Here is a 6007-nt window from a genome sequence, read left to right on the forward strand (position 1 = left end):
GCAACACTGCGAGTCGATAACCTCTTTCTGGTTTCTGTTAACTGCAGTCATCACTCTCGCCATGTTCCACATAAGTTCTTCAGCCAACCGTCAGCAACACGAGCGTGATTGATGGACGTTCGAATTCCTATGACGCTTCAATAATGGTTCTGTGACCAACATTCGTGTGTCACTTACACAATGAAGAATTATGAGCACCATACACAGGATGCTACCACTGTCCTATATTTCATAGTTTTTATTCTTTCCCTTCTCTCTAATCTAGTGGCTAGAGTGCAAGCGTTTGATGTGTGAGGTCCTGGGTCGATTCCCGGTGGGAGAGCTTCTTTCTATATAACCTTGCTTCTGACAAAGGACGTAAGTCCATCAATTTATCCTCTGTTCATTTTATCATATTGTTGTCTTTTCAAGTTATTAGTTGGAGTTGGAGTTGCACGCCAAGGATAGCGGGTGATATAGGGTGTTCAGTGTACGACGGAATCAGCTCCACTTTTTGGTCACTTTTAAGATCTTTTGTCTGAAGGTCCTTTCAGAGCTTAAAAGATCCACGCCCAGATATTGTATATAACTCTTATAATGTAAAACACAGTCTAAACTTTTCCATGTATTGCGTACAAACTTAATGTCTCTTGTTCTTACAACTTTGGTAACTGGATTTGATTCCCTTATGCTCTGAATAACCCATACAAAACTGTCGTTCGAAGTCCCTTCATTACCCCATGCCGTAAATGTCACCAGCACCTAGTGACGCACTTGCCGGTTAATGTCGATCGACGATATAGCAACGTGTCGAAAGATTGCTGCTAGTGTGCCACTGGTGGCAGGTTTCGTTGAGTCGAAACAGATATCTAGAGTCGGGGTGTTGAAGTTACCACCGCGTAGCAGCGAGGAATTCGTTTTGATTCGTACTCCTTCGATTCATCGCGGAGAATTGCGAAGGGACCAACACGAACTATCGCCAGTCATGTGCATGCGGTTATTATTATATATTATGTTTTCCAGACGAATTGTTTCTAAAGTGAGCTCCAGGGGTCAAGAGTAACCTCTGCCTCTACATCATGAAGTGAAAAATATTGAGATGAGTGCGTATAATTGTATGAATTTCGATGGCAACTGTCGCTGATCATTAGAAAGTGAATAAGGGAGAGCTATAAAATAAAATAAATGGGCGCGCGTCATTTTGTTATAAAATTACATGGCGAACGCATTTTATCTGATCCCAAACGGTTACCGTCGAATATACACAATTAAAGGAGCACTCTGATTGACCAAATTAAAAAGATCTATATGATTTATCCCTCTACAAGCGAGGTTTTCTTCATCGCCTCCGTTGCGAAGTCGGAGAAACACGCGCCTAAGTTTGGTAATCGTAAGGTTGGTGGTTCTCATCCATCCCGGGGTACTTTTCTTGGTACTTTTTTTTCAGTGTTTCTTAGACTCACCTTAATGTAAACAAATAACACATATAGGATATTTAACATATTTTGAGGGTAGTAATTTTGTGGTTGATTGGCGTTTCGTCATGTCTCTGCCACTAGTGAGCCGCTGGTGGTATAATTTTCAAAACGTAAGTGGGACCACCGCGGATCTTCGCTGCTGGGCCGCCAATTTTTCGCAAAAGTTCGTTAGCTGCCCATCGGTGTCTACCGACGCTTACGGCATGGGGATGGGGTTTCTCCTAAAATTATTAGATAAAGGTTAGTACTTAGCGTAGTTGTTTTGAAATTGGAGGGATAAAGATTCGAATACCCCCGGTTGTAATGCAAAAATCTTTCCATGATTCTTCTTCAGTTTTGTCAAGACAATACCAGGAAATCAGTGGAATAAAAATCTTTCAGTTTTACGTCTCACGATTAACGGAGACGATAAATAAAACAAGTGAATAATAATAATAATAATAATAATAATAATAATAATAATAAGATATATAGTGGAATGAGAATGTGGAAGGAAACGGGAGTGCTCCAAGAGAACCCACGAATATGATGTTGTCTACCACAGACTTGCTTGGCCGGAGATCGAACCAGGGACCACTCGTAAAAGAGGTAAGCACTGTACCACTGAACCACCGTTCCCCAAATCAGTGGAACAAGAATTGAATAACTGATGGATTAAAATGTGGGAGTAAACGAGAGAATTTCGAAAAAAACAGGATGTTTACCATAAACTTACAGTACATGGCCTGGGGTCGAACCAGGAATCACTAACACCAGAGGTTGAACGCTCTATCACTTTTCTCTTTCTTTTCAAAAATCTTTCCGACTCTATCTTTACCTTCTTGTACTTTTCATGACTCGAAAGGGATTCGAACACAGAAACGTCGAATACAGTTAAAATCGTCCATGCTCTTTAGGGGGAATCGAGATTTCAATAGGGTTTGCCTCACGATTTGATTTAGGTTTAGCGTCACTTTGAGCAGCGAGGCTATATAAGACTTGTACCTACAGCTTAATGTAGGATCTGAACGACATGAGCTCCAGCCGGGAATCGAACCCAGTCCTCCCATGTCAAATTTTGTCTCACAATCGTACGCATAACGCCCCACACTGCTTGACTACATCTCACCGGCATTGAGCCACTCCAGAGTTGGCGTGGGTCAATGAAAACTTGACCCACGACCCACTGACCCACCACCCACCGAGACCCACGACCCACTGACCCACCACCCACCATGACCCACTCTGACCCACGACTCATCATGACCCACCACCCACCGTGACCCACTCTGACCCACCACCCACCGTGAACCACCACCCACGGTGACGCACTCTGACCCACCACCCACCGTGAACCACCACCCACCATGAACCACTCTCATCCACTCTGACCTACTCTGACTCACCAAAATCCATCGTCATCAACTCTGAACACGATCCACGGCCTCTTCTGAACTGACTAAAGAGTTTACACTTGTAATAAAACAAGAGTGTGAAATTGTCACTAATCGGAGTTTGAATTTCTAGTCAATCGCTCAAGCACCCCTCTGATACAATAACGGTGGATCTGACCTTTAGGATATAAAATGTAAAGTGTTTGTCAGTGAGGAAATTGAAACAGTTCGAGGTGGGGGGAAATTAGTGTGTGCCTAAAATATACTTGTACTAAGAGAGTATTCTTGCAAGTGTTAATTTCTGAACGCATTCCACAAGAAACTTCTATTCGCAGGAAAATATCCCTGTACAATATGGAAAAGGTTCTGGTTTCTCAGTTCACAGGATTTTTCTCACAAAAGACTTGAAAAATCAGTTGTTCATGGGGTATAAAGGTGCTCGGGTACTCTATGTGAGAGCATTTCCATAAAGCATGCTCATAATTGTAATTTGTGTAATCACTAAAACACCACGTTAAATTTAAGTTACAAATATACATAATTGCAATTATTATGAATATTTATTCAAAGTAGTTTACCTAAAGCAAAGAAGAGACTTACTAAAAATTAGGTACAAAGTTGAATAACACATATAAGCCATTAGTAATACAAGTATACATTTTCCGCAATTTGACTGTGATGATCAGGCACACATAGTTACATTCAATTTTTTATATATTATACTGATTCAAAAATGTATTTTTTCCAGTAGTTAGCTCTAAAAACTCACAGGTCTTGAAAGCCAAGTTGTAATGTAAGTCCTATTGCTATTATTACTATTAAAAATATCAATATCCAAAAGTGCCTTAAGTTCTTTTTTCACTTGGTTAGATATACTCATCTCAGGTAAGTAGACAGAAACAAATGGAAAAGGAAGGGAAATGAAGGTCTTGAAAGTAAAACGGAGACAAATTTACCAGTCTTCAGAAGATACTGTCTACAATGCAGTGAGCAGACAGGGTCGGTAGATCATACTGAGTCGGTGGGTCGCAGTGGGTCACGGTGGGTGGTGGATCACAGTGGGTCATGGTGGGTGGTGGGTCGCAGTGGGTCACGGTGGGTGGTGGGTCACAGTAGGTCACATGCCGTTGACCCACGACCCACTGACCCACTCAGAAAACTTGACCCACTCCATCTCTGCTGACGACGCAAACTTTAATTTCCTTGGGGGGGAGCAAGTGGAGGGGCAGAAAATTTTCGGGGGCATCTACTTTTTGTTATATCGAAAATAATAGTTTTAGATAAGATAGTCTATTTTAAAGTACAACGTGTCGTGGTAGGTGGAAGTCAAACGATGCCACTTAGAAAATGTCAGTCCCCTCTGCGTTCTTCTTGCATCGTCACTAGAACCACTGTACCCGATTCCTTCGAATATCTTCATATCACAAATCAACAGCCGATTCGAGAGCTTTAGGTTTTACGTCCCACACTTATGCTGGCTACGGTAAAGAAGACGGTGATGATGAGAAATGAATGAAATGGTGAAATGAAGGAACTAGGAGGAAACGGGAAACCCTGAGAAAATACACGCTCATGGTGTTTGTACAACACAAAGCTCACTTGACACGAACTGGGATCGAACCAAGCTCTTTATGCACCAGAGGTGAATCCTCTACCACTGAGCCACCGCGGCCCCCATCACCTGACTCGACTTATACAAAATTTCCATTTATACATACATGCCATTTACTGTTGTTTTTTTTTAATTCGTAAATATGAGTAATAATGAAAAACACCTTGTTCAAAACCGTCTTATGCAAGGTATTCACATAAATAAGGTTATCCTACATTAACTAGAATCATTTTCTGGTTATATAAGGCAACCAAGAAAGTTCTGTCGCTGTTTCACTCAGCACCTTCGAACATCGACATGTCACCTAAGAAGTACCTGGAAGATTAAAAATAGTCCCCATCAGCATCGACGACCTTCTGCCAACATTCTGGAAGACTATGGATTCCATCGCGATAGAACTTGGTGGGCCGTGAAGCGAAGAAGGTATGAAGTGCATTTTGCATTTCTACTAGGAATTTGAACTGGTGTCCTCTAATGTGAATGCCCAACGAATGGAACACGTGATAATCGGAAAGTGCAATGTCCGGGAAATTTGGTGAATGCAATAGTGTTTCCCTTCCAAGGCGTAGAATAGTGATCCGGGTAATCTTAGCCACGTAAGGGTTAGCGTTCTCCTGTAAAACAAGGACCCTTTGCGATTCAGAAGTGCTGGCTCCAGAGTTTTGAGTTTTTTCTTGAAAACGGCTCAACTACTGACAGCACACAGTTGCAATGATGCTTTGATCAGCTGGTAGCAGTTCCCGATGCACGACGCCGCGTACAATCTACCAAACACACAGTAGGACTTTTTTTCTTGTGCAGTGTTGGTTTCTTTTTTTAACCGGTTCATGGATGCTAACCAATGATGACAGCGCCGTGCAGCTTCGTACAGGACCCGCATGTCTACACCCTGCCCAGAAATGGCTTTTTCCTCAGACGAAACAGCAAAGAAACACAGGTGTCTTCTCGCGTTGCCTTTTGGCCCGAAGTCAAATCATGTGGGATCCATCGACCCAACTTGTAGTGCTTCCTAACTTGATGGAGGTGCTTCGGAATGGTTTCGCCATTTTCACACTGAATTGTAGCTTTAGTTCCTCACATGTCTGGCCACTGTTCGACTCAATTTCTGCCTGAAGGCCTTCATTTTGTACATGTGTTGGTCGTCCGGCACGTGTTGCGTCTTTGAGTATTTCATCACCGTCCTTAAACTTGTTAAACCGCCGCGCCGCTGCACTTTCCGTGTAGTCACGACACCCTCACCAAAGGCCTAGTATCTTCCGCCCCGCTGCAGCAGCGTTTGACTCCAGTTTGAACTTGTATAGTATACACGCCCTTATGACGCTCTGTGGAGGTCCCATATTCATTCTGTCCTTACGCAAGTTCACGGTGTAACTGAACTGCCACAACCAAGTAGTATGTTGGATATACTCACACCAACAATTGACCTTCGCCTTATCTCTATTCGCATTCAACTCACGGTGTGAAAGCCAATTGAACACTGACCTCCACAAAAAGCGACAAAACTTTCTTGGTTACCTTTATATTATTCATGTTCGAATACTCTAAAGGAAGCGAGAACCCTCTTA

Source organism: Thermobia domestica, unplaced genomic scaffold, assembly GCF_964235325.1.
Source record: "Thermobia domestica unplaced genomic scaffold, izTheDome1.hap1.1 HAP1_SCAFFOLD_407, whole genome shotgun sequence".
In the NCBI taxonomy this organism is placed as follows: domain Eukaryota; kingdom Metazoa; phylum Arthropoda; class Insecta; order Zygentoma; family Lepismatidae; genus Thermobia; species Thermobia domestica.